This window comes from Lagenorhynchus albirostris, chromosome 16, assembly GCF_949774975.1.
Source record: "Lagenorhynchus albirostris chromosome 16, mLagAlb1.1, whole genome shotgun sequence".
In the NCBI taxonomy this organism is placed as follows: domain Eukaryota; kingdom Metazoa; phylum Chordata; class Mammalia; order Artiodactyla; family Delphinidae; genus Lagenorhynchus; species Lagenorhynchus albirostris.
In genome coordinates, this window is record NC_083110.1 from 61,645,218 (window position 1) to 61,671,953 (window position 26,736).

Genomic DNA, 26,736 nt, shown 5'->3' on the forward strand with positions numbered 1-26,736 from the left:
GTGTTTAACTCAACCTTGAGTATCCAAGGTGAGAATCTATGGCTGCAGTCACCCCTTTCTGAACCTTGGAGTATGGAGGGCTATGTGGAGAGTGAAATTGCATTTTCCCTCACCTTTTACAGGAAAAAAATTTTTTGCATTATTTTCTGGAAATTTGATGTGGATCCTCAGAAAGTGAAGTGGACTGAGGTCTTATTTCAAAGTCCTGCGGAAGAAGACCACAGAGAGGGATGAAGTGTCTCCAATATAAAAAGTGGAAAGTGAATCACAATTGGACAGCAAAGGAGAGGCTTTATCCAGGACAAGAGAACTGAAGCCTAGAAGATATCTGAAGGACCTGCAAAATGTCCCTGAAGAAGAGTCATCTTTGGTCAAGTGATGCCTAGAGGGCACTGATGCCAGTGCATCTGTATTAGCCATGTGAAGCTTTGCCCTTTTCCTCCTAAACTTTTCTCCCCGGGGTCCAACCCTGGAAGGGTAAGAATAAGCAGCTAGCTAATGGAAGAGGTGGTGCATAAAAAGAGGAAAGAAGCCAGCCAAGACCCCTTTTTCTACTGCAGTCTCCCAACCTTGAAGCACACTGGATCGTAGGAAGGGAAAAAATGTTAACTTTGAAAGATTTAATTTAAGAGTTGTTACGTCACATAACGAATGCTTGAACAAGAACAAAGTTCCTTTTTACTACCTAAAGATGACTGAGGAAGCCAAGGGGCCCGACTGAGATTAATCCAGAAAAGGGGATTCATAGGCAAGATTAGTGGGAAAAGGTGAGAAAAAACATTGCTTTCATAACTGCACTGTACTAAGTTCTGCTCTTTTCAAAACCTGGATATATTCAATTATTGGATCCAAAAGGTATGGAATAAAGGAAGAGCCCTGAGAAAGCATAGTGCCTGGTTGATGGCACTAACTATCCCCAGGGTATTTGGCAGAAATTCCTAATTTACGCCACTCATGGCAATAATGCTGTAGTTTATTTTATTAGACTTATAATCATTCAAACTTTAATCACCTACTATACACCAGGCACTGTTTTGAGTTCTGGGGATATGACAATAAAGAAGACACAAAGGTGTCTGTTTTAATAAATCTCTCTGAGGTGGTGATATATGAGCTGAAATTTGGATATTAAGAAGGCCATACATTAAAAATCTGGAGGATGGGTACTCTAGGTAGAAAGAAGGTCAGATATAAAAGGCCCTGAGTCAGAGAAAAGGCAGGTATGTTCAAGGAGTTGAAAAGAAACCAATATGGCAGAGGAAGTTGGAGGGACAGTGAAATAAAATTGGGAGAGGCAAAAATACATAAGGTCTAGGAGACCACAATAATGCTGTGCTAAGTATTTTTGGCTTGTCAGAGTTAGGGAGTCATTGTGCAGACCAGTTATGGAGATTAACAGACATGACTATTTAAGTTCACAAGATGGTACCATACATGTGGTACCGTACACGTGGTACCATAAATAAAGCATGAAACATGCCCTTGTGAGTTTGTGAATAAGTAAAATAACTGCTTGCTGCACTAGGCACCATGTGACCCTTGAAATGTTCCCAGTTTTATGCAATAATTACCAATGAACACAACTCAAAGCATTTCAGCATGTATCTACATGTCATGGGCCTGTTGAGGCATGAACTCCAACTAGAAAGAACCACCTATCTCAGATGTACTTTCCCTTCATATCGTACAAGTTATTTCTTGACCTTAGTGGTAAGGAGATGAGTTCCCAAAGTAGCTCAGACTACTGGATATAGCTGTCGGGACAATGATAGCTGATGAACTCCTGAAGCATTCAAAATAGCCTCTTCATTTAAACATGATAGCTGATTTATTTAAAAGCATTTCCTCCCTAGCAGAGCTCTTTGCTGGGGCTTTGTTGCTTTAGAATTACCGTTCATGGCAGGATACAATGTTAGTATATTTTCCATAACCCCAGATTCTATGCATCGTAGTTAGAAAGTAAACAATTAAAAAGAAAAAAATCAAAACTTTCTGTAACATTCTAAATCTGTCTCTCATATAAATATATACAAAAGAATAAATATATTATTTTTACGTACATTCTTTTATAAATTGTCTTCCTTACATTCTTTTAGACATTTTGATATAAATATACAAAATATGTTCACATATTTCTATTCTTTTTTTGCCCTTGCACAATTACAAAATTCTCTGACAAGCTCATTATGGGAGAGAATAAATACCACCTTGCTATGTCTTGTCTTAGGCAGACATATATGATCTTCTCTACTCCCCAAATTCCTATGGAAGGATGAAATGCAAAAACGCCACGTGGGATTAGCTGTGATTGGCAATGCACCTTTTAAGAAAGAAAGATTAACACTTAAACTAACACCAGGAAGAATGCAAGATTCTCCTAAAGCCCAGACTGGTGTCTTACAGGGTTAGTGCTTAGAAAAGCCTTGGGACTTATTCTATTGTTATATTTCACATGGAATTAGCCTGCAGAGATCTAGAAATCTCTATTGTAACATCTGAGGCTCCTTGAAAAAGTTTTAACTTAATCCGCCGTTCCTCACCAAAGTCCCAGTAAATCTCCCAGGGCTGTCAGCCAGAAAAAAAATCTCCTAGAGTGTATACTGCTTTAATACCAGAGCCCCTCTTCCCAGAATTCTCAAATTCTACTTGTTGGTACATAATAACCCCAGGAATGTATAGAACCTAATGCCATGAATTCCTCTATGGGTGAAAGGTGACTGATCATTGCAAGTTTACTGTGTTTGAAGTCTGTGTGTGAATTTATCAGGGTTTTTTGTTTGTTTTTAACATCTTGATTCTTTGATTTCTTTCTGGCATTCACTAGAATCCCATTGGTGCTAGAGACTGTGGGGATATTTGCATAGCCAGGTGGTGGTCCGTGGGTGCTTTACAGTAGCCAGTGAAGCTGTTCCTACTATTGTTTTCCCAGCAAGTTAACTGAACCCAGTGTCCTCTAGGACCAGGGTCATGCCTGAGTGCATTCAGAATCATGTTGGTTCTGTCACTGATATTTTCTGTGACCTTATCCTTGGTTTTTTTCTGTGTGAAATAAGGAGGGCATAGAGTAGATGCTCAATAAAAGTTAGTCTCCACCCCCTTTCCTAATTGAGATCTTTCTACTTCTGAGAGTCTCTAATTAGAATGCTGAGAAGTACACTAGTGAACCAATATTGATGGCTACATTTACAACCAGAGCACAAAGAGTCACTTTGTACAGTGTCTGCTACATGGTACTTACTCAATCATTACCCATTAAGGAATTAAGGAATGAATTTTTGCTCCAGTGGCACTGCTTGCTTACTGCTCTATATTCCCATGTTTTGCACTCGTTGCTTTTCTTGTCTTCCTCCCTCACTAAACTCTGTGGTCACTAAAGACACAGCTGTCTTTCACTTTACTTCTAACCCCTAACATTGCACCAGCCAATGGGAGGCTCTCAATAAATTTCTTGATTGAATTTGATAACAAATGAATTGGAATTCAATGCTAATAATTAGAAGGGTTGATATTGGATTATACCAGACTGAAAGATAATTTTTCATGTTAGTATATTTTCATTCTTGCTTTTGGCTACAACATCCATTCAATAAATGACCTTAGCTTCTCTGAGACCTTAGTTTCCAGTCTGTAAAATGGTAATAGGTGTTACTGACTTTCTATATTACACAGAAATCAGATGAGACAACAAATGAAAGAATATATATATGAGGGTTAATTAGTTTTTCCATCCACTATGTTTCTAGAATTTTGTTTCCTTGTTTTATTCTCCATAGCAATTTTCACAAATGTAGTAATGACTTACAAATATTAAAATCAGAATCAAAAAACAACTCAATCAAAAAATGGGCAGAAAACCTGAACAGACATTTTCCCAAAGAAGACAGATAGCCAACAGGCACATTAAACAATGCTCAACCTTATTAGTTAATAAAGAAGTGTGAATCAAAACAACAATGAGATATTACCTCACACCTGTCAGAATAGCTATCATCAAAAACTCTACCAGTAACAAATGTTGGAGAGGATATGATAAAAAGGGAACTCTTGTACACTGACTGTTGGTGGGAATGTAAATTAGTGCAACCACTATGGAGAACAGTATGGAGGGTCATCAAAAAACTAAAAAACAGAACTACCATAGGATCCAGCAATTCCACTCCCGGGTATATATCCAGAAACAACCAAAACACTAACTCAAAAAGATACATGCACCCCAATATTCACAACAGCACTATTTGTAATAGCTAAGATATGGAAGCAATCTAAGTGAGATAATTCAGACACAGAAGGATAAATACTGTATGATACCACTTATACATGGAGTCTAAAAAATAATGCAAATGAATATATATGCAAAAGAGAAACAAACTCACAGACATAGAAAACAAACTAGTAGTAACCAAAGGGGAGAGGGAAGCGGGGAGAGGAAAATTAGTGGTATGAGATTAAAAGATACAGACTACTATGTATAAAATAGATAAGCAACAAGGATATATTGTACAGAACAGGGAATTAAAGCCCTTATTTTGTAAATTTTTTTTTTTTTCCCTGTACACGGGCCTCTCACTGCCGTGGCCTAACCCGTTGCGAAGCACAGGCTCCGGGCGGACAGGCTCAGCGGCCATGGCTCGCGGGCCCAGCCGCTCCGCGGCATGTGGGATCTTCCCGGACCGGGGCACGAACCCGTGTCCCCTGCATCGGCAGGCGGACTCTCAACCACTGCGCCACCAGGGAAGCCCTTTGTAATAATTTTTAATGGAGCATAATCTGTAAAAAAAATATTGAATCACTATGTTGTACATCAGAAACCAATGTAATATTGTAAATAAACTGTACTTCCATTTAAAATTTTCATTTAAAAAAATCAGAAAAGCCTGGAGAAAATTATTTTTTCCTTAATTTTGTCTTTCATCCCCCTACCAATTTTGTACTTTGTTAACATGGTCAGAATACCTTCGATTTTCTTACAACTTCGGAAAATATTAATGCTAAAAACTCCAGCAGCTGAGCTTTCCTTCCATCAACATCTGTTCAACCAAAACTACAAACTAATAATCATTACTTCTTTGTCTCACCAGAATTTTGCATAGGGTTTTTCTTCACAAATAAAGTATTTGGTTTGCAAGGAAGACTAACCATGCTAATCCCTGCTGCATTGTCAGACTTTAAGAAACAAGGGTCCCTTATCAAGGCAACTAGTTATTTTTGCTTTTGGAGAAAAATATTTGGTTCATGTTTGTTTGGGGCTATAACGAGATCCATAAAACCCTGATGCAGCTTGAATTCGATGGACTTGATGAAAGTAGTTTTAATGTTTAAGCTACTCCAAACAGGACAGAAAAAAAAAAAAGAAAAAAGAAGGTATATTCATGTGAAGAATAACAACAATACAGAAATTAGAGTTACCTTTTAAAATAACCTCATTTGATTTTTTGGCATGACCTAAGATTATTTTAGCTAATAGTTTTTCCTATTATATTTGACAACCTTCAGTTACAGATCCTTTGCTTATCCTTGGTGATTAAATTATTTAGATGACCAGTCATGAAATCACATTCTATGAGTCAACTAATGATGACACAGAAACCATAGAATAAAACAAGAAAATATGCCTTCTATGGTATTAGTTTATTTCGGTTATTTCAAAAATAACTTTTCCTGTTTGCTTAGATTTTAACCACTCTTCACACTTAGGAACTAACCACCTTTTTATCTTGTTTGGCCAGCTGAAAATTATGCCTCGACAATCTTCTACCCCTATGTTTTTCCTCTTTCAAATGATCACTCTGCTGTGGTGATGGTAATTATCAAACACTCTCTGGAATCAGGGAAAAATTGGTCAAGTACACATAGTAGAGCAAAATTATTATTTACCAGGAAAGAGACCAGGTTGGAGATCCTGTATAGCCTTAAAAAAGGACGACAAAGTTGTCCTGAGTGTATTGACCATTAGGTAAATACTTCTGAAGATCTAAGGGCTGCTGTTCCACAGAACCTTTACTCACTAAAGACAAAAGGTTCTAGCTCAGACAAAGAATCTTTATAAACTTCAATGACAACATCAACCTTTGCTTGGTTGGATTTGCAGCACGGGAGATGAGGGTTAGGCTCACAAACTCAGAGAACCCAAATGTGTACAAGCTCCAAAATCCTTTCTGACATTTCACAGCAGAGATGGAGAGACGAAAAGAAAGAGACAGGAACGATTTCAAAGGCATCCATTCAAAAGCAGATTTAATCTCCACCACTCAGATATTTTATGCCAACCACTATAATTTCTTTGGTATTATCTTATGAACAGGGGTAGGGGTGGGTGGTAGATACTCTGGGCTTCAGGAACTGAGGCCCTTCCTCCCTGAAGAGCAATGTCTGAGCGCTTACACGGAGCAAAGACTTGCTCAATCTGGGCAGAATCATCCGATTCTGCTAGAGAATCAGTCCCTAGCCTCATAAAGCATATAAACATTTGGAGAATGCATGTATACACACTTCAGACATTTTTAAACCTCTACTATGCTAAAGGCAAAAATCAATTCACAGACAAGCTGCTTTACACAGTCATCCCTCCAGCAACAGCAGGGGATTTGGTTCCAGGACCTCCAGAAGACACCAAAATTCACAGATGCTCAAGTTCGTCATACAAAATGGCATGGTCGTTGGCCTTCCACGTCCATGGATTCAACATCCTCGGGTTCAACCAACTGGACCGAATTCAATCCTGATGCAGAACCCGCAGAAAAAGCAGCCTTATTGTATTTAAATTATGTTTATTAAATTGTGGGGAAGGCGGGGGAAATCTCTGCTTTTTCAGCCAACTGAGTCACCAGCTATAATAGGTGCTAATGCCAAATCTGGGATGCAAACTGGCTTTGAGATATATTGACAAGATTGAGGTCCCTAGGGTCTTGATTCTAGTCTTGGCACCCTCTTAAAAAAGCTTTGTAACCTTGAACCAAGGCATTTCTCCTCCCCTGGACTAAGATTGTCACCTAGGGGAACATAGATTTCATTTTTACAGTCTTTGAATTCTAAAAGTCTGTGATTCATGGTGCCAGACCACAATGGGTATCAGTCAACATGCAGACTACCACATTCCATTAAGGTCCTTTCATGTCACTGATGTGCTACAAACCCAAATTAGGACTGCTCGTGGGAAGTGGACTATTCCTTCACAATCCAGATGCAGTTTAGGATCCCCTGTATTCCATAATATTCTCAGGTGATTACATTTTAATTTAAGCTAACAGATAAAATTCCAGAACTCCGAGTCACTGGACAACTATATCTGAACTTAGTCCTCATTAATTCTTCAGGGGAAGCATAGATAAGGAGTCCCAAAGAGAGAGCTGAACTTCATCTCTGCAGATACAACATTTCAATATTTTCAATAGCCCCAAAACGCAAACAGGAAGAGTGTTTTTATCTTCCATTACTATGTGTGAAACCAGACACCTCTTTAAATAGAAAAACTGCTTTGGAATTCTGTTTGGGGTTGCGGTTGCTGATTAGCGCTCTGTGGAAGAATTTCTGTTTCAAGTATAATGTAAGGAAAACAAAATGCTTATAGTTACTAATGAGAACTCCCATACGGGAATGATAAAGATTCCTGTTATATTCAGTCCACAAGCTACCCAGAGCTTGGGCTGTGTCCTCTGAAGTCTGAGTTTGAGATTGCGGGCTGAAGCCTGTGATAATTTAGACAAAGTGTTGGAAATGATCTCAGCCACGCTAAGACAAATCAGTTTAATTGAAACATTTGGTTATAGGGCAAGAGCAAAATCAAATATTGTGAGATGTTTCAATTATAGCAATTGGTTCTCTTGAAAGAAAGGTTTCACATGCAATCATTTCATCCAATGTTTCATTTGCTTCTCTGAGCTCTTAGGAAAGCCAATTCAATGTCAGGTTTCCTTGCTATCATGAAAGGTAATTCAATCTTCTTATGGTATAGATGACATGCACCGTTTTACGGAAGCAAATGATTACCTGAGTTATGCGTGAAGACAATGACTCCAATTCTCTCTCTCTAGCAGTCTTCAACGTGGGTTGCACAAGATAATTCACTGGGATAAAGAAAGAAAATATTCGGATTAATTTATTTGCATTTATTTTTATCAAAAAATAAAAAAGTAAGCTTTACTCGCCCTTACATTGCTTTTGTGGCTGCTGCTTTGGACACTGTTGTTGTGGATACTCATCATATGCAATGAGAGATGTCCTGATAGAAGAGGTGACTTTAAAAGTCATTGGGTTTAATAAAGGCAATGTAAAATTTTTACTTTCGGTATTTTGCAACTTAATGAATCTGTTTGTCCAGTTAAGAAAATAGAAAATTTAGCTAATTTTACTAACCCTCAGAAAATGTCTGTGGCTTAAAAAATTTGCAGAAAGACATCACAGATTCAAAAAAATTCATAATATAAGCACAAGCAGACAAGAAAATGGCAAATATCTTATATTTAGTGTGAGTCCCTCCTCTTTGTCCTTGGATCTAAAGTCTGAAAAAATTCACCTTATTCTCTATATTCCAAATCGAAATTTCCTCTGATGCCCACTTCAAGTGCCATCTGGTCCGTGATGACTGAACTTCGATTACAGACTTCCATGGATTGACATCACCTTAGCTAAAATGATCATTCGCATTCCTTTGGCAGTTAAACATTCATGACCTTACGAAAGCTCTTCTACTATCATTTAGCCTTAAGTATTTATGCCTTCTTCCTCCAACTATACCATGGAGGATATGAGTTTTATGTTCAATAGAGAACTTTCTGTCCAGTAGAACTTTCTGCAGTGAGGAAATATTTTAACTCTACACTTTCCTACATGGCAACCACCGGCTGCAGGTGGCTTATTAAGCACTTGAAAAAACACTAGTGCAATTGAGCTTTTATTATATTTATTATTAAATAATTTAAATGTAAATAGGTTCATGTGCCTAGTAGCTATCATATTAGACAGCCCAGCTCTAAAATATTTGACATAGTCTCCTAAATATAGTAAATGTTCATTTTTCCTCTGTTGCTCCAAAGACAAAATAGATTCTTCCAGTTACCCCCCATGCCTCAATAGCCCCTGATTGAAACTCTGCTATCACTTATCAGTGAATTCATTTCCTTCCTTGAAAGATGCTTTGTGACCAAATCACTGAGCAATTTAGGAATAAGGAGTCTTACTTTGTCATAAATATTCTACCACATTCAGCTCTAAATTTTTCACTTTATGATCCAGGGGGAGATGTTTAATTCTAAGCTCTTTTCACTCTTAATCCTAACCTCCCTTTTTTATACGTTGAACTTGCAAAAACATTTTAATATCTACTTCATTAGAAATGCTTAATTGGAAATAAAAATGGAGCAGCTACACACACACACATTTACATGCAGAATATATATTTTTATGAAGGCATGACAGTTCAGAATATCTGTGCCTGTTTCAGGACAAGAACAATTAGTTCATTAGTATTCCCACACCAGTTGACCGTTAACAAAACAAGTTCATGTACCAGTGAAATTAGAAGAGAGAAAGGGCCCTAAGCAAGGGAGGGTAAAAAGAAATTTAATATTTTATCATTTTAATTTTTCAAAAGTAAAAACACAGATGCATATAATGACATGGGAAAAATGTAGATGTATATAAATGAAAATGTTAACAGTAGTTTTATCTAGAGGGTAACATTTCTAGTGTTTTTTTAAAAATACGTTCATGCATTTTAAGTGTACTCATTTATAAAAATTTAATACATTTTGCATATGTAATAAAACATAAAATAATGCATATATTTTACAATTTGATATTTTGATTACATACCAAATACTAGGAATTTAGATCATCTGATACTGTGCATTTCACTTAAGATCTGATTTCAAAGATAATAAGCTTAGTGCTCAGTAAAGCTAAGTGAAGCTCACATACATGGCCTTTGATTTGAGTATACTGCTCAAGTATAAACGTCTATCATTGGTTCTGCTGTATCACAGTTTCACCATTTTTTGAACTCTTCACCCAAGTTTCAAGTCTAGCAAGTCTCTGAATTTCAAATAGTTTCATTTGTCTTGAGCAGTTTTCCTACAGTTGTGCCTCACACTCAATCATTCCTCCCCAAAGTGTAAACTGTCTGACTTTCTATTGTCCTTCATCTTACTCTCATGACCATTTCCTTAATTTGCAAGGAGGATTGAAAGAGGATCACAAGCCAAGTGAAATTTTGTCGACAGTGAACTGAAACAAGGAAAAATAGAAGGAATTAGAGAGTCTGAGTGCTGGTACCAGCTATGCCATTAACAAATTCATTCATCAGTTTCTTCACTAGGTGAACATATATAAAGCGCACATTATGTACCAGGCATATGCTAGGTACCTGTCGGATGGTGGTAAGAGGGAAAGACAGTCTCTGCCCTGTTGTTTGACACTGGATAAGCCATTTCATTTCTCTCAACTTTAACACTCTCTTCTGTTATCTAAAGGGGGTGGGAGGTTCCCAAATGTCCTCTTTAGCACTGCATGCTGTGGATTCACAGCTTCTTTTCTCTCCATTAACTCAGAAACAGAAGACTATGCCTGTGTGCCTCCCACCCTAAAATAAACAGATAACATTTTGAAGAAAAGAGAAGGAAAAGAGGAATGTGAACAACTGAGAAGTTTTCAGCACTGCTGTGTGCCCTGCAAGAGTCCTCTCTCATCTCTAGGAATAAATGCAGCAATGGTAGTCACATTTCTCTCAATAACCTCATAAATGTTTTTACAACCTTTTCTTGAAATCCTAGACATTATTGGGTCAAGTTAAAAAAGCAGAAGGAGAGGAGGAGGAGGAAGATAAGACGAAGATGATAGGAAAGTACCATATGCTATTTGGTGCCTGGCTAGGAAAATGGCCAGTGCTATTTGGGTATGGGACCACTTACCATGGTATTACTTTTGTTTAACCTTCCTGTGTACAATGGCTTCAAGTCCACACAGAAATAACTAAAACTATGCATCTTTTTACCACACACACAGATACAAACTTCAATTTGTATTGCTCAGTATATAGATATGATCGAAAGTATAGGTTCCACACAGGTCATTAAATGAATTTCTTCTTTGCTGAGGACATAATTAACAGAGATTGCCTGTGTTGCAGTGTTAAGGTTCATGGTCATAGACACATATCTCAATGGATCAAGTTAATGGTCTGAGATGTCAGGACATTGAGCAAAGTGGAGATTTAGGGGATAGGATCCCCCCCAAATAAGGGAAATATTGTGTGGTCATATCATCTGTTTCCATTAAAGAGAAACTATAATAAGTACACAATCATGAAATTTAAAAAGAAATGCAATGACAAAGATCTTCCCATGCCTCATTCATAGTTAATGGTACTATTTTCGTGCAATGTTGAAAGTATTAAGGGACCTGCCATCTCTAAAGAGTGTGATAAGTGGAGCCTGATATGAGATTAGGGACTTTAGTTAGCAGAGTTGTGCCTTACAAGGCAGCTGTTTCATGATGGACATAACTTTGGGGACGTTACTGAGTAGAAAGAATTTTTGGGACAGTTTGCTATGTGCTGTGTTGTGTAGTTTCCCTTTGAAGTCCCCTTAAGGAAAACTTCAGTGAAGATGTACATGATTTTTTCAAAATTTTGGAATTATTATGTGGCCATTTGTTTGTATTGCTGTGCTGGAGACCAGGCCATTTCTACGGTGGGAGCAAAATGAGCCAGTTTTACTTAGATCACCCATTAACATTGGTGAGGTGGAACAATGAAGTAGAAATTGCAGTACTGACTTTTAAGTCTAATACACAAAACTTACAAAATATCTTTCCTATTGCCCTCAGAACAGTAATGATTTCTAATCTGAAATTATATGCAACCAGTTTGGAAGACTGATTTTATCATTACCATCTGTTCCTGGCGTGTATTGGAGATTGCTTCTGTGCCCCAAATCCAGTGATTTCAAATCATTCCTGCCCAACTTACGTCCTTCTCTTTACCCCAGTCCGTGGAGGGTTTTGGAGTGTTTATTATTTGGATACATGGAGTATTTCCTTCTTCTTCTTCTTGTTAGTATTACTATTATTATTAATTTTAATAGCATGAAATTAGATAGTATGAAAGAATACAAATTAAGGACATTTAATTTCAAGGGAAAGCAAATCCAACTGCATTTCAATTTTGGCAAAATAGCTTAAGCACCTGATGTTATTCAACCTGTTCAGAGGATCCCAAAGATACTTCACCACTTTGCCATTTTGGACTTTCCTTCTCTGTTAAGGATTTTTGGCAGTGATTTAGCTGGTTCACTAAAAATGGATTTTTGATTATTTTTGGAAGTGACTGGCTATATTGTCCTTTTCATCAAATGTCTTAAAACGGTCTGGAAAATTCTGACAGACTCTCCATAAAAACTTTTGTATTAGGAAGACATGATACAGTGGAGTGGAAAGTGTCTTTTGGAACTTTGTAGACTTGAGTTCAAGTTTTGAGTTTAATTTTAAAATATGTCTAACTACCTTTTTAACTATGAGAATCAAGGTATGTTGCTTAATTTCTCTGAGTCCTACTTTCCTTATCTAAAAACAATTTTTAGGAGTATTTAGTAGATATACATGTCAATAGAGATATATCTCAAGAATACATATATATGTATATATATAGTGGTTTTGCTTCTAAGATCAAATTTTTAAAATTCCAAGTACTTCTTTCTGTTTACAGAAAATAAAATGTTGATTTGGTCTTTATCTGATTTTTTGACAGTATGACTATAGTGAAATCATCTCCTTTAGAATTTGGATAACATTTTTCTCTCAGTTAAGACTTTGGGAGGATTATTTTCCCTTTTGCTTAAAAAAAAAAAAAAAAAATCATTCTTCTCCCAAAATGGAGATCACACAGATGTCTGATAATCCTGTGCTTTATGTTGGCCAAAATCCTCTATTCTGAATTACTGGCTGAGCTACGTTTTATTTTTACTTAGCTAGAGTTGAAGTTGCCTACAGTTTTGTGGGGCCACTTTCCATAGCAAAATAAAAATATATATTCACTAACTGTATGCACTTGAGGCTCTGAGCATATGCTTAATCTTCCCATGGGACATTTTATAATTGTGTTGCCTAACTGATTCACAGCCTACACGTACCAGGGTCAGTAAATGAGATGAGGATACAAATGTCTGTTTCCCCTTTTCATACAACGTAGGGGTTTCTAGTCTGTACTAATCTGGGTCTGAGTAACCAATCACCCAAGTTCGAATGGGGTAGAAGGAGCAAGCCAAGAGTTCAGCCATGAGGGTAAGAAAAAGAAGGTAACCGATGATGTTATAAGGTAAATAACAGTGAAAAGCAAGGGCTGGAAGAAATGGAGAACTGAATAAACTTCCTGAAGGAAACAGTCGCATATTTACAATGGCTTTTATTTCATAGCTGTCTATAATTTTGGAGTGGACCTTGTGGGAAAATTGAAAGAACCTTCACTGTTCATACATATATTGAAACCGTGCAGGACCCTGTGGGACTTCTGGGCACAGAAGTCTTTCTGTGTCCTCTGTTTTCCTGTTAGCTGTAAATAGGCTTTGTTCAGCTTCCATGACCTTCCCTGAATTCCAACAGGCAGGTTCAAACAGTTGCTAATTAGGGAAGGGCAGAGAACAGTCAAGAAACAATAGTGCAGCCTTGGGGCAGGGTCCTGGTTCCCCCCTCAAGGGATATATGTAACAGTATCTTTGAGCTATTTTGCAGATACTGAAATCCCCACCAGGTGGGAGAAGTTAATGGTACGCTGCCCACAAGCACGTAGACCCCAGACCTGTTGGAACCAGAAGGTTGATGATGCTAACTCCCAATTACCTCACCACCGACCAATCAGAAGAATGTCCACAAGTTAATCACACCCTCTTTAACCATTACTATAAAACTCCTCATTACCCTCTTCAGGTCAGGACACACAGGGTTTTTTTTTGTTTTTTGCAGTACTTGGGCCTCTCACTGCCGTGTCCTCTCCCGTTGCGGGGCACAGGTTCCGGACGCGCAGGCTCAGCGGCCATGGCTCACGGGCCCAGCCGCTCCGCGGCACGTGGGATCTCCCCGGACCGGGACACGAACCCGTGCGTCCTGCATCGGCAGGCGGACTCTCAACCACTGCGCCACCAGGGAAGCCCCAGGACACACAGTTTTGAGGGCATTAGCCTGCTGTGCCCCCCTTTTCCTGGCAAAGCAATAAAGCTATTCTTTTCTTCATCACCCAAAACTCTGTCTCTGAGATTTCATTTGGTTTTAGGGTACAGAAGCTGGGTTAGCTTCAATATTATGGAAAGTCTGCCAAAGGGCCCCTCCCAGCTCTTCATGATACTCACCCAAGCATTATTTCAGGGTCTACTCAATGCACATAGCTACAGATCTCTGCTCTTAGCAAAGCCACTTTTACAACCATCTTATCAACGTTTGAAGGGAAACCATTAACTGTTTTGAAGAAGCCATACCACACTTCTACTGAGATTATAATAAAACCATCTCTCTTCAAAACATAGGGTGCAAAAATGTAGTTCAGCTACTGAATCTTCTTTCATAAGACTCAGTTAAAATAGGTTTCCTACATCTTTTGGGTAAAGATGACAGATGATGTAGCTCAGTTGTAGGACCGTAATAGGGATGCCTCAGATCATTCCAGGGCATAATCTTAAAGTCAGCAAAAGATATGTCAATCAGATCTTCAATCCTGGTTTACCCAGAAACAACCTTATGAGTACCTTCTTGAAACGTCTCAAACTGCTTCCTCTACTATCTTTTCATAATAATCTCTGCAATAAAAAAGTCTTATGTATTTTCTCAAACACTTTGTGTCTACATAGACTCAACTGTAGCAATTATTCCTCTTGCTTCTGGAGGGCTTAAGGGAGAGAGTTTTAAAAAGCAAATCATCAAACATAAAAGTATAGTTTTATGTCTGCAACAAGACAGTGGTGCTCATTTTACAAATTACAGAAAGTAAAACTTAACAAAATCTGTGTAGCTAGAGGGAGAGGCAGAGTTGCTGTTTTTCCCTAGTAGATGGCAGATGATCATATCATAATCTGGAGGAAAGGAGAGTTCTTCCTATGGTTGAGATAAACTGGATTAATCAAAGAATCCTGTTAGAAGGTAAAGAGCAAGAGAAGAAGGTTTGCTTGCAGTTTAGTAATGCCATGGGAAACCTGCAAGCCTCAGAATAGCACAAATATTTGTCTTGTGAAGATATAGTCTCTGGGCCCTACCATTGCATTAAAACCATACTCAGGGCATCACCTGTACCACTATTCTTGTGATGCTTTACATAATTGGTTGACAGTTCTTTGTCCCATAAATAAATCACCCCTATTAAGAAAAGAGCTGGAGGTAAATTTTTAGATGGCCAAAAAGTAATTTTTAGTCACCACAGATATTTAGCTTTAGCATTTAGAAGTTCCTTAAATTCACTGCACTGATATACTTGGGCTTCTTAGGATCAAAGATCTTGATGGACCATGCATGCGCTTTGGAGTCTCTTACACCTGGCTTTAAATTATACCTCTCCACTATTCCAATGATTACCAGATAACTAAAGGCTTTAACCTGGAAACTGTGCTCAGACTTCTATTACCTTATCATTTTCCTATGAAATGAAGATAACACCTTCCTCAGAAAAATATAATCACACACATGATAACAACTGTAACGTCGTCCATCCAGAAAATCACCTGACACATTCTAGCAACTCAGTGATGTGCTCCCTAGTATTGCATTTTAGACAGCTCTTGTAACCTAAAAATATTTTAATTGGTTTTAAGAATACCTATATAGACTAGAGACACTAACAATTGAAGATATAGGAAAAATCTTTACCTGGGAAAACCAATGATTGCGGTTTTTTATTATTTTCTGTTGACGTTTTTAAGCTCCCAGGAAACAGAACAAAATAAAAGCTTTCTTGCGTTTTTATGACAATGACAATAAACTTGGAAAAGATTCTATTTGTGATAAGTTTTGGAGAAAGAGAATTCATTTGGGGAATGGCCAGGGGAGCTGCAATAGAAATTAGAAGAAGGAAGAATCAGAAAAATAGAAACTGAACAATTTCATTTTTAAAAAGGGGTAGAGGGAGAAGAACAACAGAATAACAATATATGGCATAGTTAAAAAATAGTTTTTATCAAATATTAAAGGATTACCTATGAGTTGAAACAATAACAAATATTCATCTAAATTTCTGGGAGTCTTTTCAAGCTTCTCTAAAATTCAGCATTTGTGGAATTATGCTCATTACAGTGTTTTAATAAGTCAATAGTAATGAACATAATATTATTTTTAAATCTCAAAACGAATCATTTAGAGTTCTCCAAAAATAGGTTCAACTGCCTCACATTAAACAAACTGACAGTTATTATTTTGAAAAGCTACATATGCCCTTGTACTGACTATTGTTATAGAAGAAAGTATTTAAATTTATGGTATGAAATTTATTTGGGGTTTTTGTTATTTTGGAACTAGGTGCTTTGAGTATAAAAAGAAAACCAGTGTCTAATGCTGCCTTGAGAATTACAGAAGAGAAACATGGGATGTTAGTTTAAAAGGAATCTTGGTCACCTATGTTTTACAGATGAGGTCACGGAGGCCCAAACAGAGAAACTGTCTTCCAGTATGGGTGCTCAGGAAAAAAGAGAGTAGCAAAATAATCGTTAATCAGGTTCAAGAAAACAAATTTGAATCAAAGACAAAGCTAAGAATAGAAGGAAACTTTGTCAGAATTATTAACACAAACAGCCTTTAGAAGAGAGAATCATATCTATGCAAATATGTGTCTAAGTAGGGGTGATGGGCATTACAGATTGAGTGGAAACATTAGCTTCTCTGCATGGCTCTGAGCAGAAATAAAAGACAGATTTTTCTCCATAAATGTAGCAAATGTTTGACTAATCTGTGCTATTTTGCCCCCACGGTCTTGCCTATTATTAGGCTTCCTGGCAAATCAGATTCTTTCATTTGCAGTGGCTATAATCATATGAATTATAGGTTTCATTTAGACTCATCTCACCTCACCCAGTGGGAAGTATTCTGTCATTTTCACTAGAGAAAAATAACATTTGCCAATATGAATGAGGAATCAAAGATGCTCAATTACATAGCTGATCTCTGTCATCCATGGATATCTGAGAACCCTATCTGCCTTGTCCAGAATTTTGTCCTGATTTGGAAAAAATGCATTGTGAATGTTTAATTTCCACAATGTCCTTCTGGGTGATCTGCACGCTAATAGTTATCAAGACCTGTGATAACCTGCATTCTGTCTGTTATCAGAAGCTATACATTCACCTCCCCAGGCAATTAATCTTCATGAGACCTCAGAAATTCTGAACAGTATTCAGACTTGAAAACAGACTATTAGTTTTATAAGACATTTCATTTCCAGTTTATTTTGACATTTCCATTTCAATCCTGTATTCTAAATGTCTAAGCAGGAAGCTTAAGGAAAACACTTTTAGCATCTAGCCAGAACAGTTGGACAGACATGTACAGATATGGGCCATATATATAAAATTGCTGTGAGAGGGCTTCACTGGTGGCGCAGTGGTTGAGAATCTGCCTGCTAATGCAGGGGACACGGGTTCGAGGCCACGGAGCAACTGGGCCCGTGAGCCACAACTACTGAGCCTGCCCGTCTGGAGCCTGTGCTCCGCAACGAGAGGCCGCGATAGTGAGAGGCCCCCGCTCGCCGCAACTAGAGAAAGCCCTCGCACAGAAACGAAGACCCAACACAGCAAAAATTAATTAATTAATTAATTAATAAACTCCTACCCCCAACATCTTCTTTAAAAAAAAATTGCTATGCTCTGTACAGTATATGTCCAGGTGGAACTCATTAACTCCATTTAAACAGATGAAGGCTTGTTCAGTCATTTAAGTGACTTGTTTGCAGCCCTGCAAATTATGACCCAGACTAGACATCATCTCCTCCAAAAAGCTTGCCCAAATACTTTATACCCACAGGCTTCAAACTAGGTTAGGTGCTTCTACTGTCACCTGCTTTTTTCTAACAACAATAATAGTAATAAAATTATTATAATGGAAAAGAAAAGAGTTCATCTTTCAGGACTTACTCTATGATGAGATCTATAATGAGCACATTTCATCCAGCATTTTATTTATTCCTCAGAGCACACTATAAAAGTTGTGTTTTTTAATCAGGTTACAGGTGAGGCAGCTGAGGTGCTGAGAAGTTAAATAATATACCCGAGACTACAAAACTAGTAACTGTCTGAATTTGGAATTCATACTCCAACAATTTTAGTCCAGAGCACATCCTCTTATTTTGTCCTCTCTGACCACTGCATTACATGTTCTTTAAAAGCAGAGCCCTCCTGCCATTTACTCTGTATTATTCAGAGCCTGCAAAATGACTGGGCCATATCATATGCTTAATAAATGTTTGTTTTCCATATCACACACCTCCTAAAACATAGGTTTTAAAGTATACTTTCAAAAGGGTAAAGTTCTATTTAAGTATATGCAATTAGTTGAAGCTAGAACACATGGGTAAAGTGATGCTTCTGAGTCAGGCTATATCTGAATCTTTCCCTTTCTGTATCACATTAGGGAGTACTTTAAGAGATTGAATTTAAATAATAATTAAAAGGACAGAAATCCAAGAATGGCTGCTCCATATGCAGGAGTTTAGACAGAGAGAAAGATTTAGAGGAGGATTGTGATGGAAGGGAAAGTATCACGGAAAATAAATGATACTTTAGAAAATACGAAGGAGGTGGCTGCTTTTCCTACTGCTTGTTACATTAAACGTGTGTTCTACAATATGAAGTAGCTCACAAAAGGTTTTAAGTAGCCCAAGGATTCAAACGTTTAATGATAGAGAATTGTTAACTTAAGCAATAATCTAAAACCAAAGAGAATGGTTCCTTTCACTTCTAAGGATTTGGAATCAGTGAGAGCTGAACCCTACAAGAAAGTAATGAAGTTCACCTTTTGTGCCTGCATTTTTACACATATCCTTAAGGTATAAGAATTTATCCTTTCACCAGAGACTATAATTAATATTTTACAGTAGAATTAGATGTTTTCACCAAAGATGGAACAGAAGATCCCAAGGAAAACACTGTTAAGAGAAGGGTATAAAAAAGACAAGATATTGCCTAAAAATGTACCTTAAAAGAAGTGTGGAAAGCTTCCACTAGGAAAAAAAAAATGCTACCAACTTTTTCCTAAGAAAGTGTAATAGAGATTCCTGTCTAGGTCCTTCTGCCTGAAATGAATATTTAAAATCTAGATACAGTGTATCCCTTTTGGAGATAGACTGTCAAATCACTTGGGAGTCTTTGAATATAAAACACAGAACCAAACAAACCCAAAGAATAATTTAAAAGGCATTCTTCCCCTGCAGCCGTTAGTCTTCCCAGATCTCCAACTCAACCTAACTCCCCAGTCCACCAAAAACAAATCAGAACTCTAAATACCGATTCATAAGGGGGAAATCAGTCCTCCTCCCCAACTCCACCCTGTAGACATCTGGTTCCTGAATGGTGTTCTAATATTTAAGAACCATTTCAGAAATAGCTTCAGATAGAGAAAGATCCAGTTAGAACCACGGTATCTAAGGATAACTCCCTCATGTAAAATTGATTGTACTGAAACTAACATAACTCTTATTTAAGCTCTTTTCATTGACATCAGTGTGTTTAAGCTATCTAAGCTAGTGCTACATTTGTAAATGACCTGGGCAAACTATGACCCATGGGCCGTATCTGACGTGAGGACTACTTCTGCATGACCCATGAACTAAGAATGGTTTTTATACATTTTTATATAGTTGAAAAACTTTCAAAAGAAGAGTAATATTTCACAACATGTAAACATGATGGGAAATTCAAATGTCAGTGTACCTAAATAAAGTATGTTGGAACACAGCCATGCTTATTCATTTACATATCATTCATGAGTGCACTCACCCTGTGACAGCCAAGCTGAGCAGTTATAAGAAAGAATGTAAGGCCCAAGAAACCTGGAATATTTACTAGCTGACCCTTACAGAAAAGTTTGCAGCCCCTTGATAACAACTGATTTTCTGGGACAGAGTTCATTTCAAATATTATTTTCTACTGTGAATATGTATCCTAATTGCTTGGCAAAACACGTGTTAACTACAAATCTCCATCTGACTAGTATACAATGACTTACTTCTCAAAATAATCAAGTTCTTGGCATTCAATGGGCACTTGGAATAGGAATTCGTTATTCACTGAGTCCTGGTTTCTCATTCACAACCCAGTGACGAATCCAGTTTTGACCCCCACTTACTTAACAGTGAATAACCAGAAGATCATTTAGAGCAAAACACCCTTATGGATGACATGTGAGTCAATTTATTCAATAATTTACCTGGTATGAGCCAGCAGCTATACTTGGGAAGTTACACAGGTTCTTCAAGTGCAGGGCTTTGGTAATCCAAAAAAGAATGAGATACAGTCTCTACCCTCAAAACACTTTCAACATATAGAAGAACACCAGCTAAGGTGGGAAATCACCGTATGTGTTTGGGGGATAAATTTGTTCTATGGTTTCTATGCCAGTATGGGAGCTCTTTAGAGGCTGTTGGTAAAATGAGGGAAATAAGCACACGATTGTTAGTGTTTTATAAAGACAAACTGGTTCAGTTTAAAATCAATTATTTGTTCCAAATTTGTCATCTTTATGATTTTTTGTTTTAGTTAAAAGTCTTTACGAAAAATGATGACAGAATTATAGTAGATGGCATTCTTAACTATTGTTACTTTTTAATCTTATCTGTTAAATCTTATATGTTAAGGATATTTCCACAGTCCCAAATCAAAATAATAATAATATAAAAATCCATGAAGTCCCAAAATCTGGAAACTACTGGTCTGGTTGACAAAACATAGAGTCCATGTGAGGTTGGTGTGTTCAAATTATTCAGAATCATGATGGCCAAGTGGAAAACTTCAAATTTAATTTATGAGTCAAAGGGGAGCCATTAAAAGTTTTTGAGCTAGAGGATGACATATTTAGAGCTGTGCTTCAGGAAGATTTGGCAGCAGGAAGGATTGGCTGAGGAAGAGACTGGAAGCAGGGAGACTGTTCAAGACAAGACTGCTATTGTCCAAATGAGATGTCCTGAAACTGACAGTGATCATGGGAATAGAAAGGAAAGAACAGATGGGGGACACATGTGGAGGCAGACTTGACAGGACCTTGTGACTAACTGGATATAAGGGATGAAAGAACAGAGTCAAAGACGATACCACGGCTTAGTGCTAGGCAACTGGATAGACTTGGGTGCCATCATGAGGAACAGCAAATGTTAAAGGAGAAACAGATTTGGGATGGTTGCAAGTGCGATATTAACTTTACAGTGAAGAGCAACAGCTAATCTAGATTTAAGGGGATGGCCACTGAAAATATGTATTTGACTAAGCAAATGTAATAGTGGCATGACCTCTTCATTTTAATGCTTAGAGATATGCCTGCCTAGGACCTGTTGGAACAGAAGTCTACAGTACTATACTTTCAGGGCATGTTACAATTTTAAGTGAACCAATACAATGAGGGCTATCCTTCCTTAAGTGAAAAAGCACCTCAGGGGAAAAGTAGATCATAAAAGTCTAACACTTTTACAGATTCCTTAGATTACAGACAGGAAAATAGCTCCTCAAACTCCAAGAAATCTGCATTTTCTACGTATTTGCTGGCTGGATCCATCAGCCACCTATTTGGCTCAGGGAAACAGCCAGTGCACTGTGATGTAAAATTATCACTCCAACTGCCTGAGTTCCCAGTACCTAGGACCATAGATCATAAATAATTCCACCAATTCTAAACTTCAAGAATGTAATGAATTATGAGCTCTTCATCAGAAGACATCAGGATCAATAGAAGCAGAGGGTTTCTAGATAAGCACATTCCATAATTACTGCTTGGGACTGAATAAATCAATTTAATACCACACTTCAGAAAAGTTTTCAAAACGTATTTTCCCCCAGATTTATTAGAGTAATGGTGTCTTGGTTCATGGTTCCATCCCATCTCCTTCTTAATATAACCTTTTAAGGAAATTTAATTTCTACTTCAAAAGGAATTACATAAAACATCAATTCTCTATAACTGGACTTGACACATTTATGTTTTATTTTTTTGGCCCTGGAGATGAATCAATCATTCAGTCACTTCTCAATTTATCTTTTTTCAGTGTGCAAGTAATTTAAATTTATCAGACTTCTTTAGCAATTAGATAATAAATAGGTATTTAAATATTCTCTGCTTGCAATCTAATAGTCCAGGTAATGAGGCTGAAATAGACGGCATGATGCATGCCAAGCTGGTCACTTCTTTCAAATTTAATAAACCTTTTGCAGAATAATTCAAAAATGAACACTTGCCGATCACCTTAACAGTCTGCAAAACTGTAAATAATTGAATACTTTAATGCTCAGTGACATTAACTGTAAAAAGAAATTCATTTGGGTTATTATTTCTGTTGTAAGAAGTATATTAAAGGTTAACTTGAGCCATAATACAAATGTCTATATTTGTTTTGTGGCATGTGTGTCTGTATTGCAATATAGATATATAATTAAAAACCCACTGGTCTTCTAAAGAGAATTGTTTGCAGTACATAAAAGAGGATTAATAGCTGAACACTGCAAATACTGCAAAGATGAAATAACTGATGATTTTTATAAAGCAAAGAAAGAATCTTGATAAAAACTAATGTCATCTAAATCTCCAAGGCTTTCTTACTGTTCTTGTCAATTGAGTATTGCATTAATGAGCTTTAAGTATGTATGGGTTCTGTTAAATATTCTGTAAGAAAATAAAATGAGAGATCCCTGAGTATACAAAGGGGAAAAGATCAAGGTAAATATCAGGAAGCTCTTGCAGAAGAAGGAATATTAGATGTTAAAAAAAAAAAAGTTACCAACAATGCCCACAGAAATTCTTTCGCTACTGAATTAGGAATTTGCGATCTATAAGCCTAAGAAGGCCAAGAACTAAGTGAAAGGGAAAATAATAGACTTTGGTGGTCATGAAAACTCTTTCTCACCCAAGGACTTGAAAAGGAAGGAGAGGCAAGGTAAGGAAACCTTTGCCTTTGCCTTCCTTTCTCAACTGAAAGGGCCCCAGAGTGGCACATCCTTCCTGACCTGGGATCCTGAGGCCACACCGTTATAACTCAAACCCAGGAGAAATCAGGATATTTGAAAATGAATGGTAGATTTGGGGGGGGGGGCGGAATCAATAATAGTTATAGAAACATCACTTTTAGAATTCATTTTCAATCAGGCAAGGATATTTTTTAAATGAGATGTTGAAAGGAATGTTTGTAGAGATTGCTATAGCCCTTTATATCATGTAATTTTTTGTCCCTGGCATTGTGTAAATCAGTTTCCCAGTCTTCAATTTCTTTAAAATTCTGACAAGCAATTTTTTGAAGACAATGATTTTATTTAATTACTGGGGCTTTAAAAAAATCTTTTCTTTTTAATCATATACTGAATAAAGTAGGACCCTGAAAATGGAATAGTGATTCTTCATCCTTCGTGAAATATTTCTAATAAATAGAGAGCTTGATATCAAGAACAGGTCCTTGAGCAAACAAAGTTACAGAATGCAAATGTGGTATAACCTTGGGAGTATTAGCCAACATTGTAAATTCTTGCTTGATTTAAAAAGACAGGCTGGTCTCCCAGAGCACTGTAATTTGACTTTAGAAATTAAGAACTTACATTAAATTATTAGTAAGTGACAGACATTCTAACCACTAAGTAGCATATACATACATTCCAGTATTCATTCTCCTTAATATTGAACACTGGATGTGTTGATTGTATTAATTCCTGATAGTGGCACTTAGCAAAGCAACTGAAGCCAACCAAATAGAGAAAGATGGCTCTGAGTTATCCATGTGCCAGTGATTAAGGTTGTAACTGGAGTTAACAACCAGTTCCTACCTTGAAACACTTACTAAAATTATTTGCTTGCCTTGAAAATGCCTCTAAGCATGAATTAAAACTAGAGGTGTCCTTTTCAGGTACTTGGTTGAAATACTGAATTTCCCATCCCTTGTCTGAGCCCTTCTACCAATAGTATAGTTATTTCAGAGTCACTTTTCTGCCAATGTTACAAGTGTAACTAATCCTACCAAAGGGAAGATCTGTGTTAAACTTTTACATTAAATCAAGTTTTTCTGCCTAGAACATCCTTCTCAGCTACAGTAAACAATAATCCCAGGGAGAGGGAGGGCAGAGATAGAAAGAGGAAGATCTTAGCGGATGGTTCCTGCACTCCTGACACCCTGATCCCTTCTTCCATGGCTGCTTTGGCTGTGTGCTTTAAGCCCTCTGGAGGAGCCATGATGCAAGCGTCTAGCTCAGTACACAGCCAATCCAGCTCAGTAAATTAAACGCTTTGTAAATAGTAAACATGAAAACTTTATAAGTAGCAAACATAGAAGGAGACAAGCAGGAAGATGATAAATTCTGAACTTCAGACACCATGAAGAATTTGCCTGTAGTAGATTAAGTGTAGAATCGTGCCCCTTTAGGGAACAGGATTTATAACAAGAATAACCATCGTTTGGTAGGTACATGTCCAGCAGCCCTAGTCATGAAGGATGGATGGATGGATGGAATGAAGAAAAGAAGGAAGGAAGGAAAAGAGGGAGGAAGGAAGGGAAAGAGGGAGGGGATTCTAAAGAAGGTACACTGGTCAAAAAAACTGCAAATGATTAACACACAGAATATCTTTCTTTTTTTTTTTCCAGTGGGCTTTAGGACACTCTCAATGGAAAGTTCCAATCTGACCATTATAACTCCCAAATATGTTTTATCTGGTGCTCAACATGTAATTGAAACTCAAGTTCTGCAAAGAAACAAAAGTTAAAATGAGTCCAGATATTTATAGGACACTCCATCCAAAAACAACAGAATACACATTTTTCTCAAGTGCTCATGGAACATTCTCCAGGACAGATCATATCTTGGGTCACAAATCAAGCCTTGGTAAATTTAAGAAAATTGAAATTGTATCAAGTATCTTTTCTGATCACAATGCCATGAGACTAGATATCAATTACAGGAAAAGATCTATAAAAAATACAAACACATGGAGGCTAAACAATACACTACTTAATAATGAAGTGATCACTGAAGAAATCAAAGAGGAAATAAAAAAATACCTAGAAACAAATGATAATGGAGACACAACGACCCAAAACCTATGGGATGCAGCAAAAGCAGTTCTAAGGGGGAAGTTTATAGCAATACAAGCCCACCTTAAGAAGCAGGAAACATCTCGAATAAACAACCTAACTTTGCACCTCAAGCAATTAGAGAAAGAACAACAAAAAACCCCAAAGCTAGCAGAAGGAAAGAAATCATAAAAATCAGATCAGAAATAAATGAAAAAGAAATGAAGGAAACAATAGCAAAGATCAATAAAACTAAAAGCTGGTTCTTTGAGAAGATAAACAAAATAGATAAACCACTAGCCAGACTCATCAAGGAAAGAAGGGAGAAGACTCAAATCAATAGAATTAGAAATGAAAAAGAAGTAACAACTGACACTGCAGAAATAAAAAAGATCATGAGCGATTACTACAAGCAACTCTATGCCAATAAAATGGACAATCTGGAAGAAATGGACAAATTCTTAGAAATGCACAACCTGCCAAGACTGAATCAGGAAGAAATAGAAAATATGAACAGACCAATCACAAGCACTGAAATTGAAACTGTGATTAAAAATCTTCCAACAGACAAAAGCCCAGGACCAGATGGCTTCACAGGCGAATTCTAACAAACAGTTAGAGAAGAGCTAACACCTATCTTTCTCAAACTCTTCCAAAATATAGCAGAGGGAGGAACACTCCCAAATTCCTTCTACGAGGCCACCATCACCTTGATACCAAAACCAGACAAGGATGTCACAAAGAAAGAAAACTACAGGCCAATATCACTGGTGAACATAGATACAAAAATCCTCAACAAAATACTAGCAAACAGAATCCAACAGCACATTAAATGGATCATAGACCATGATCAGGTGGGGTTTATTCCAGGAATGCAAGGATTCTTCAATATACACAAATCTATCAATGTGATAAACCATATTAACAAATTGAAGGAGAAAAATCATATGATCAACTCAATAGATGCAGAGAAAGCTTTTGACAAAATTCAACACCCAATTATGATAAAAACCCTGCAGAAAGTAGGCATAGAGGGAACTTTCCTCAACATAATAAAGGCCATATATGACAAGCCCACAGCCAACATCATCCTCAATGGTGAAAAACTGAAGGCATTTCCATTAAGATCAGGAACAAGACAAGGTTGCCCACTCTCACCACTATTATTCAACATAGTTTTGGAAGTTTTAGCCATGGCAGTCAGAGAAGAAAAAGAAATAAAAGGAATCCAAATCGGAAAAGAAGAAGTAAAGACGTCACTGTTTGCAGATGACATGATACTATACATTGAGAATCCTAAAGATGCTACCAGAAAACTACTAGAGCTAATCAATGAATTTAGTAAAGTAGCAGGATACAAAATTAATGCACAGAAATCTCTGGCATTCCTATATACTAATGATGAAAAATCTGAAATTGAAATCAAGAAAACACTCCCATTTACCATTGTGACAAAAAGAATAAAATATCTAGGAATAAACCTACCTAAGGAGACAAAAGACCTGTATGAAGAAAATTATAAGACACTGATG